Here is an 11,614-nt window from a genome sequence, read left to right as displayed (position 1 = left end):
CGTCATCGGCTCACTTCAATGCTTTTGGTCATCACTAGGTAGTCTACGGACCTGAATGACATTTTTTTTGTTATTTCTAATATTTGGTGTACTGTTATAGTTAAAGATGAATAGATAAGAAGTTTTCCACACACAAAAAAACCCTATGACAATTAAATATGTCTTGGAATAGCTTCATTATTTGTGCTTCCTCACCTAAAGATCCTAGATCTCTCGAATAATAATTTTTGTGGGCATATTCCAATAAGCTTATTCTCAGGGCCAAGTTCACTCTAGGTCTTAGATCTCAGTTTTAATTGCATCAAAGGAACTCTCCCGGTTACACGGAACTCAAAAAAAAAATTTGTTAACAAATACATTGTCCCTGCTGAAATACTAATTTATAGTTGCATCTTCATTATTATGGAATTTTATCTATTTATATTGTTGCACTAAAAGATGATATTTTCTCTGTAAACTAATATAAAATCGTTTAGATCACTAAAGAGGAACCACAAGCCTAGCGAACGATGCAATTTGACCACAAAGCAATTACACGAGTGGCCCAGCAAAAACAAAAGGTGTAGACATATAAAGTGTAGTCGGTCCTTCGCACACGGCACACCTTCCCTGCGCCGCCCCATTGGCAACAGAGTGAACCGAGCCGACTCCTAGCAGGAGAACCAGGTACTATAGTGGACTGGATATTGTAGACAATTGGCACCATATCAAAATGGCACTGTAGCAAATGTTATTTAAAATTTTGCGGACAATTTTTGGAAACATGAATATTTTAAGAAAATGATTTTTTTTAACTCAGAGTTCTTCAATTTTGCGATCAATTTTTGAAATTTATGAATATTTAGTAACGCAAACCATTTTTAGAATTTCAAACTTTATGAAATATCAGAAGAATTTATGAAATTCCAAAGATATTTTCAAATGTGAAAAGAAAAATGAAATTCCAAACATATTTTAAAAATATGAACAATTTTAAAAAATTTGAACTAGAATTCTAGTCATTTTTTGAAAAATACGACCAAACTCTGAAATTTTTAAACATTCTTTGAAAACACATACAAATTTTGAAATTGCAAACTTTTCTTGAACAAATGAAAGAGGAAAGAAAAGACAAGAAAAATTAATAGAAACCCAGTAAAAGAATACACCAAAAAATGAGAATAACCAGACTAAAACATTCTAGAAGGTTCCCAAAACCGGTAATAAACTAGATAGGAATCTTCTGGATGGTTCTCACAACCTGGATGGTAGAACATATTGAATAGCTAATGGGCGGCCAAAATAAGTCGCTCGCAAATGTCACACAGGATTCATGACAATCTTGACATCAAGTCTCCATTTAGACGTCTTAAATCCTCTATGACACTTTAGTGTGAAGATTGTCCATCAAACGCACAGGGAACAGCGTGAGGCATGCGTGAGATGGGCCGGCACATTATTAATCTGCCGTATGTTCCACAGATCCTGGTTATGTGAACCTTGTTCTTATTCAGTCTTTTTAAAGGTTTGGGACCTTCTAGAAGGTTCTCGTGTGGTTCCGTTCTTACCTCTTTTGTACTTTTTTTTGTTTTTCAGTCATCCTGTCTCTTTTTTATCTTCTTTTTGTCGTTAAGTTTTTATAAATTGCACGAAAATTCAAAAACAATATTTGGAATATCAAAAAATGCTCACTTTTTGGAAAAAATATTAAAAATTGTTCACGCTTATTTTAGAAATTGTTCAGAATTTCAAATTTTGTTCCAAATTTTCAAAGATGTTCACAATTTCAGAAAAAAAAGTTTCCAATTCAAAATTTATTCATTTTTCCAAAAATGTTTACTTATTTTTATCGTATCGGCTCGGCTTCGTCCGTCAAGCGACAGCTTCTGCCTCTGACGGCTTCACTATCGCTCATGACTGGTAGTACTCTATGTAGTAGTCGGCCTTTGTTAAGCTTCGCCAGAAGCGACTAGTCGCTTTTTTAAAATGTTCATAGTTTTCAAGAAATGTTCATAGTTTTAAAAATATAATTAAAATTTCAGAAGGTGTTCGCTTTTTCAAAAAATATTGTCTGGAAATTTCAAAAAAGCCACATTTTGAAAAAAAACAGAAAATTTAAAAAATGATTCAGAATTTTAATAAAAGTTTGGCTTTTCAGAAAAAATCAGAAGTTATGAAATGTGTTCCGAAATTTTCGATTTTGTTAGGTAATATAAATATTTTGGAAATTCCAAATTTGTTCGGTATTTTCTTAAAATGTTTAGAAATTTCAAATTTGTTTGAAATTTTCATAAAAAATTGGAACTTTGAAAAAATGTTTAATTTTCACAAATGAAGTAATATTCATGTGTTCTGAAACCCAAAAAATAAAAACAACTAAATCTTGTTTTTTAGGAAAAAATATAAAAAACCAATAAAAAAAAGGTGATTCAACTCTCGGTGCAGCAGGTAGCGCTATTGGTCAACCCGCCTCAAGGGATGCGACCATTTTGAGGCAAGGTGTGTCATATAGGACCTATCTTTTGACGCAATACCGATAAAAGAAGCCCAACAATGACATGCAGCATCAGACCCATGAGATATTTTTGTCTAAAAAAATCCCAGGCAATAGTAACTCACCGATCATGTTGTCAATCCGGCAGGCGATAGATGCTGGCCACCTTCTGCCGGCGCCGGCAACAGGATGCTCCTTCAGGCAGCGAGAAATCTGGGCAGAAACAGGGCCAACTCAAAACCCCACGCTTGCCTTCGTCCCCAACCGAGACGCCGTCTGCAGATCGTGGAGGGCTAGATGGTGGCTCTGGCGTGATCCGGATAGCAGCGGCAGGGTGTCGCGTGGGCGTAGCCATGGCGGAGGTGTCGAGTCGTTGCCGAGCCGCTAAATACATGAGAGATGTGGTCATGCATTCCTTCACGAAAAAGGGTTTCCCCGCTTTATTTATATATAAAGCAATCACCACACCACAGATACAAGATCAAATGAAGAAATGCAAAAGGGAGACAAAGATACAAGAAGCTATAGAGCAGCTAATACGATCCGACAACACCACACAAGCTTGATCATCGAAGTCCTTAGCGAACCCGAGGACTTGCCATCGATGCTACGAGGCCAAGAGAGCAACTTGCCGCCGGAGGAAGAACAAGCTTTGGCAACTCCCATCGGCCAAACACAGCTGAATCGCTGCCGAAGGCCCCCTGCTTTCTAGTCCTGGATTGGAGGAAGCTACGCCGCTCACCCCTGAGCACTCGCGTGAGTAAGACCAACTGGGTTGATGGTGAAAAGCCCAGCTGCCTCACCTCTCAAGCCGCAACCCCGGCAACATCGCACCTTCGGCAAGGACCATGGTGCCCACCGCAAGCCACCGAACGGGAACATTGAAGAACGCTGGCGACCCATAACCACGCCGAAACCCGAACCACCACCTCCACCATCCCATGGCGGCGCCTTGAAGACGAGAAACAATGTCGTAGCGCCGTCGCCGCCCAATCCGAAGATTTTGGGCTTTTACCTGAGACACGGAGGTGGGAGCCCGGGATGGACCTCGATGCAGCCTTGAAGAAGATTTTGGGCTTTCACCTAAGACATGGAGGTGGGAGCCCGAGATGGCCCTCGATGGACCGAAAATATATTTTAGGGCACATGCACCCAGGCCCCTCTTATCTAGCCATCCATTCTTTGCATCAAGATCCGTGCAAGTATTTTTTTTTATTTCTCTCACATAGAACATGTCTTCAAGTTCAAACCTTTGCAGAACAGTAAAGCTTTCTAGCTGGAATCTAGGATAAAAAATTTTAGATTTTTTCGTCCAACATAAATATACAAAATAAGTTTTATTTGATTAAAAACAATACTTTTTTTAGCATTTATGTAGGACAAAAAATTCTGAAAGTTTTATCCCACATTCTAGTTAGTAAGTTTGGCTACGCTGCAAAGTTTGAAGTTCAAAACATGTTCTATATAAGAGAAACGAAAAAGAAAAAAAATTCATATATGAAGTTAGTTGTCTCATACAGATCTTAAAGCAACATTGAAGAGTCAGGATAACAGAGCCTGGATGCAAGTGCTCTAAAAATCTATGTCCCTCGATGGACCCCTCTGCCGCGCCACATCGTCATGCCCCACACCAGCACGACGCAGCCGCCCGACGCTTCCGGCCGTGCCTTCTACCATCGAGCAGGGGAAGAAAAGCCCCACCACCCGCCAGGGCGCACCGGCGGCAGCGAGGAGGGAGGGTGGTGGAGGGGGAGCTGGGCTCTCCGGGATTTGTATTCTTTCCAATAGTAAATTGTTCAGCCCGGTCATGCGTTCGTTCATCAGTCTCTTCTCTTATTGCTCCAGGTACATCTTGTTTGATTTCTTCTGAATCTTCGATATGCTTAGTAAATTTGCTAGTACTGCTGTTCTAGATACACATATTGCTCAAGTTTTCTGTAGTTATATTTGGTACATTCGTGAGCCTGGTTGCCTAAGTTTGATGAAGAAACATGTGTGTCGTCTCGTACGTCCTTGTCTCCGTTTGGTCCAATATGACGTTGTTATTAGAACTTGAAAAGTCTAGTCGGCACCTCTATGTTAGAAAAGTCTAGCCCACACATAATGCCGGCTGCGACTAATTGGCCATCCATGCATGCACCTGGTCAAGAATGCATCGAAATTGTATGTTGTTGGGATTGCACAATGTATTGCTCATGTATAAAGGCAAGTATATATGATGTACAAGAGGTGGGTCACGACCTCAGCTATACAAGGAACTAGGAGGTGGGCCCAATACACAGATATGCACAACACATATACTCAACACCCCCCCCCAGTCGAAGCGGCACCGCTGCTGACGCAAAGACTGAACCGAAACTTCTCAAATGACGCCGTAGCCAAGCCCTTGGTCATGATATCTGTAAATTGTTGTGAAGTAGAGACGTGTAGAACACGAATATGGCCAAGGGCCACCTGTTCCCGAACAAAGTGGATATCTAACTCAATATGCTTGGTCCGACGATGATGGATCGGGTTGGCGGAGAGGTAGACAGCCGAGACGTTGTCACAGTAGACCACCGTAGCACGATCCACGGGACAAGAGAGCTCTTGGAGCAACTGGCGAAGCAACGAACACTCGGCGACGACGTTGGCCACCGCACGATACTCAGCCTCAGCACTGGAGCGAGAGACCGTAGGCTGCCGCTTGGACGACCATGATATGAGTGATGGTCCAAGGAAGACACAATAGCCCGAGGTGGAGCGACGAGTGTCAGGGCAGCCCGCCCAGTCTGCATCGGTATAGGCGGTGAGGGCGGTGTCGGCGGAGGCGAAGAGCGTGATGCCGAGCTCCATAGTGCCGCAGACGTAGTGAAGAATCCGCTTGACAGCGGCCCAGTGAACATCCCGAGGAGCATGCATATGAAGATACACCTGCTGTACGGTGTACTGAATCTCCGGTCGAGTCAGAGTGAGATACTGGAGAGCACCAACGATGGACCGGTAGAATGCAGCATCCGAAGCGGGAGAACCATCCGAGGCAGAGAGCTTGGCCTTCGTATCAACAGGCGTAGCGGCGGGCTTGCAGTTAAGCATGCCAGCGCGATCCAGCAGCTCATGAGTGTACTTCCGCTGATGAAGAAAGAAGCCATCCGGACGTCGCACCACCTCAAGACCGAGGAAGTAGTGCAAAGGACCCAAGTCCTTGATGGCGAACTCAGCGCGAAGACGATCAGTGAGCTGGCTGAGGAGGCCAGCTGTACATGCCGTCAGGATGATGTCGTCGACATAGAGCAGCAAGTAGGCCGCGTCAGAGCCCTGATGATAGACGAAGAGTGACGCGTCCGAGCGGGTGGAACGAAACCCAAGCTGGTGTAGGAACGTCGTGATGCGCTGGTACCAAGCGCGCGGAGCCTGCTTGAGTCCATACAAGGACCGCGAAAGCAGGCACACGTGGTCGAGAAGCGCCGGGTCAACAAATCCGGTGGGCTGCTGGCAGAAGACCTGCTCCTCAAGGTGACCATGGAGAAAGGTGTTGGAGACGTCCATCTGGTGCACTGGCCAAGCACGGGAGACCGCAAGGTGGAGAACCGTGCGTATCGTGCCGGGCTTGACGACCGGAGCGAAGGTGTCGGTGAAGTCGATGCCAGCACGTTGTCGGAAGCCACGAACGACCCAGCGCGCTTAGTAGCGATCAAGGTACCATCGGGAAGGAGCTTGTGTTTAAAGACCCACTTCCCGGTAATCATGTTGGCGTGCCGGGGACGGGGAACAAGCTGCCACGTCCGGTTGCGCAACAGGGCGTCAAACTCCTCCTGCATCGCAGCCATCCAGAGCGGGTCACGAAGAGCAGCTCGAACGGAGGACGGCAACGGCGACGGCTCAGAGGTGGACGCCACATGGACGTAGTCGTCCGAGGCGTAGCGCGAGCTCAGGGAAAAACGCCCGTACGGGCGCGGGTGACCGGACCAGCCACAGGCGCCGGGGGGCCGCAGGGGTCGGGGGCGTCGGGGGCGCCGAGGGGGCCGGGGGCGCCGAGGGGACCGCGAGGGCCGCGGGCCCCAACGCCGGGGGCACCGGGGGCGCCGGTGCCACGGCTGTAGGAGACGCCGCATGCGGGGGGCGCGCCTCAAAGCCAGGGCGGGCCAAGAGAGGCGCGCGAGCGCCCTGGGAGAGGCGCCGAGGAGCCCGCGTCACCGGTGGCGGGAGGAATAGCCGGGGGTACCTGGTGAAACGGAAACACATGCTCATCAAAGTAAATGTGCCGGGAAGTGAACACACGATGGGAGACGGGATCATAGCACCGATATCCCTTGGAGTTGGAGGGGTAGCCGATGAAAATGCAAGCGACAGAACGAGGTGCGAGTTTGTGAGGAGCGGAGTCGACAATGCTAGGATAGCAAAGGCACCCGAAAATACGCAAGCCGTCATAAGAAGGGGGCGTACCGAAGAGAAGATGGTGAGGTGCATAGTTCCACCGTGGGCGACAAGGGCGAAGGTTAAGGAGAAGAGAAGTAGTGGCGAGTGCGTCCGGCCAGAAACGAGGCAACACGTTAGCATGGAACAGGAGCGTGCGAACGCAGTCGTTCAGGATGCAAACGACACGTTCGGCTCGACCGTTCTGCTGGGAAGTATACGGGCATGTCAGACGAAAAACTGTGCCGTGTTGCGACAGAGAAGTGCGGAAAGCAAGGTTGTCGAACTCTTTTCCATTGTCAGTCTGAAGAGTAAGGATGGGACACACAAACTGCGTGCTGACATAGGAGTAAAAAGCCGTCAAAGTGGGGAGTGCATCCGACTTTCTACGCAAAGGAAAAGTCCACACATAATGAGAATAATCATCAAGGATAACCAGATAATATAAATAGCCCGAATTACTAGGAACCGGAGAGGTCCACACATCGCTATGAATCAACTGAAAAGGAAAAGAAGCTATGGTGGTGGAGTTATTAAACGGGAGGCGAACATGTTTACCGACACGACAGACATGACAGGTGTGATCCTCTATCTTATGACAACTGAAACTGAAACTCCTAAGAATATGACGAAGTGTGACGGGATTGGAATGACCCAAATGAGCATGCCAGAGATCGACGTTGGCGGAGAGAGCAACCGGTGCGGTGGTGGAGGTGGACGGCGAATGCACCGGATAGAGCTCGTTGAGGCTGTCACATCGGTGAAGTACCATCCTGGTTCGAGCGTCCTTGACACAAAATCCAAGCTCGTCAAATTCAACAGTAATAGGATTTTCACGAGTTAAACGACGAACGGAAATAAGGTTCTTAATAAGATGAGGTGACACAAGTATGTTAGACAAAGTAATAGGCATGAAAGTAGAAGGAAAAGAAGTGTGCCCGACATGTGTGATAGGGAGTGTGGAACCATCGGCGACAATGATGCGACGATCGATGGTGACGGGAGTGAAGGAGGCAAGATTATCAGGATGAGCAAACATGTGAGTCGTAGCCCTGGTGTCTATGTACCAATCATCACCTCAGGAGTAGTTGTTCAGCGTAGGAGCGGCATGTAGCCCGGTGAGGAGCACCGGGTCCCAGGGCGTCGGCGGCAGGGCCAGCGAGGGGGACGGACACGCCATGAGGAGGCCGTAGCCGCCGCTCAGCTGCGGCGGTATGTACTCTCCATACAGTTGTGGAGCCGCGAAGTACGCATAACGCACGAGAGGGGCGGGAGCCTGCTGGCCTACTGACGATCCCACCAGTATTCGAAATACTCGTATGCAGGCAGAACCCCGTACGCAGGCGGAGACCCATACGTGGATGCGGGCAAAGCCCCGTATGCCCCGTACGTAGGATACCCGTATGTGGGAACGGGCATGTCGTAGATGGCGGCTGCCCCGTACGTAGGGCGCCGGCGGCGGGACGGCAGAGACGGTGGTGGACAAGCCGACGGATGCCATCTCTGGTCCGCGCCAGCAGACGCCGAGTACTTCCGACGACGAACGACAATGACGAACGAAGCAAAACGCTGGATTCCGATCAACCCCTCGATGCAAAGCCAGGCTCAAGTAGCTGATCGATCTTTCCTTGGACGTGTACTAGTACTAGTACTAGTACGTGGGTACTAGTACTTCCGGCTGCAACAATCACGGGAGACACGTACGGAGTCAACTAGCCAATCGATCGTTGCCTTGATCGATTCCAGCACCAATAGATACGCACACCACTTGATTGTTTGATGGCCGCAGGCGAGCGATGCTGGCGAGCGGATCGGCGGATTAGGCGAGGCTGGCGGCGCTGGGTAGCGCGCGCGGCTGAGGAGTTGGGTGGGGTGTGCGGCGCAGCTGGGTAGCGCGCGGCTGAGAGGAGCGGCGGCCGGCGCGGAAGACGCGCGGGCGGCGGCGGCGTAGGGGAAATGCGCGGCGGTAGCGGAAGGCTAGGGTTAGAACCTAAAAACTGATACCATGTATGTTGTTGGTATTGCACAATGTATTGCTCATGTGCAAAGGCACGTATATATAATGTATAAGAGATGGGTCACGACCTCAGCTATACAAGGACGGCTTTTGAAAGTTCAAATCCCTGCAGGGGAGTCCCAACTTAGCCCATCACAAGCTCTCACGGTCAATGAAGGATAAACCTTCTCTCGAGACATTCCGATCAGACTCGGTATCCCGGTTTTACAAGACAATTTTGACAATGGTAAAACAAGTCCAGCAACATCGTCTGAATGTGTCGACAAATCCCGATAGGAGCTGCACATATCTCATTCTCAAGGCACACTCAGATGAGCCAGACGTCGGGTAGGCCAGTCCAGAGTTGCCCCTGGTAGCCCCGGACATCGCTCGGTTGGACCAACACTTAAAGAAGCACTGGCCCGAGGGGGGTTAAAATAAAGGTGACCCTTGAGTCCGCGAAACCCAAGGGAAAAAGGCTAGGTGGCAAATGGTAAAACCAACATTGGGCATTGCTGGAAGAGTTTTATTCAAGGCGAACTGTCAAGGGGTTCCCATTATCACCCAACCGCGTAAGGAACGCAAAATTCAGGAACATAACACCGATATGACGAAAACTAGGGCGGCAAGAGTGGAACAAAACACTAGGCAAAAGGCCGAGCCTTCCACCCTTTACCAAGTATATAGATGCATTAACATAACAAGATAATATAGTGATATCCCAACAATAAACAATGTTCCAACAAGGAACGATCTCCAATCTTCACCTGCAACTAGCAACGCTATAAGAGGGGCTGAGCAAAGCGGTAACATAGCCAATCAACGGTTTGCTAGGACATGGTGGGTTAGAGGTTTGACATGACAATTTGGGAGGCATGAAAGCAAGTGGTAGGCATCGTAGCATAGGCATAGCAAAAGAGCGAGCATCTAGCAAGCAAAGATAGAAGTGATTTCGAGGGTATGATCATCTTGCCTGCAAAGTTGTCAGAGTTGACTTGATCCTCGTAAGAAAACTCAACGGGCTCCTCGTTAGCGAACTCGTCTCCCGGCTCTAACCAAACAAGACAAACAAGCAAAAGGAACACAATCAACCACGTGCAAATGCTTGAACTACATGATGCAAACATGGTATGCTATGCGGGATGCGGTATGTGATGCATATGCAAGATTTGACAAAGAATGATTGAACCTGGCCTCAACATGGAAATCCAAGAGTGCCACTAGAAAGGTGAGGTGATTTCGGTTGAAATCGATATAAAGATCACCGGAATCGGATGCACGGTTTGAAAATGGTAAGCAAAACAAATATGGCACCGGTCTGCGATAAACAGCAAGTAGCCATCTAAATGCATCAAGATAAATATGCTACAACACTCAAACATGGCAACAAAATACATGGCAGGGATCCACTCATGTTGCTTGACAAAAGATGAACACTGAGCTACGGCCAATTCATCCACTAACAGGTTCAAACAAGCATGGCAAAAATGCAAATGGTAAACAAGTTTCAGACTTAGTGAAATTAACACAAGTCTGGAATTTAATATCAGGTAGCACACTTTGGAGCACGAAAACTATATGCTACAGAAACTTAACATGGCAAAGCAAGGCATGACATGAAGCTACTCAAAGAGCTTACCAAAAGTCCCTTAGAGACCTTGAGCCAAAAGGGATCAGAAAATACAATTGTAAGCATAACAACATGGCAAAAACATAATCAGGTTACCGACTTAGAGAAAAACTGGAACATGCAAATCTGTCAACGAGTAGGCATGTTTACGAGCTCGATGCACTCACTACAGAGCAATGCATGACAAAATAAGCATACACCCATCAAGAATACATAACATAAAAGCTAGACATGGCAAGAACAAAAACATAGCATGCCCGGATCAACAATAACATCCTCGGCAAAATCGCTAACGAGTCAACAATCTGTCAGGATTCACGAAATAGCAAAAGTAGAGCTCGATTGACTCAAGTTAGGGTGCTCCATAATTGCAAACAAAGACATGGATGGATAGATCACCATAATATTAACAAATCATCCTTACTGATCATCCCCAAAAGAGGCACGAATCACTAGGAAACAATATGAACATATGGCATATTGATAAAAACAGATCAAGGACTTCGAGAAATTCTAAGTCCCTGAAATCAGCATTAACGAATGCACTACTTTGCAAGCTTGTGCTAGTCACCACACATGTCACAAAAATACATGGATAACATCTCTGTAAAGATGGCATGGCATATAACAAAACACATGTAGAGCTCAGGGGCATATCATGCACACATTAATCATGGCAAAAATGACAAATATCTATTTGGTGCAGCAGATCTGACAATTAACTCAAATAACTCTCTTCTAATAGCATTTCGGGCATCAAGATGAGCTCAAATGAAAAGTATGCAATGAGATGAAATGATGTACTTTCTGAGGCGAACATTTTGATATGCTACACGCGCAAAACAAAGTTACGGATGCAAAGTTACGGCACGAGCAAGAATGCAAAATAATATGCAAAACTGGATCGAAGTCAACCCTAAAAATCTAGATCTCAGATCTGAGGCGCGGAAGTGGAGGTTCGGCGCCGTTCCTGTAGCTGGCCGAAGACCCTGTTCGCCGGAGAAGAAGAGGCGGCCGGAGCTTGCGGGGTGGAGCTCGCCGGCGACGGGACAACGGCGAGGAAGGACGGGGAGGCCGGCGAGGTGACCGGCGCGGCGAGGGCGCGGCGTCTCCGGCCGGA

This window comes from Triticum aestivum, chromosome 2A, assembly GCF_018294505.1.
Source record: "Triticum aestivum cultivar Chinese Spring chromosome 2A, IWGSC CS RefSeq v2.1, whole genome shotgun sequence".
In the NCBI taxonomy this organism is placed as follows: domain Eukaryota; kingdom Viridiplantae; phylum Streptophyta; class Magnoliopsida; order Poales; family Poaceae; genus Triticum; species Triticum aestivum.
This window is presented reverse-complemented; position numbering follows the sequence as displayed.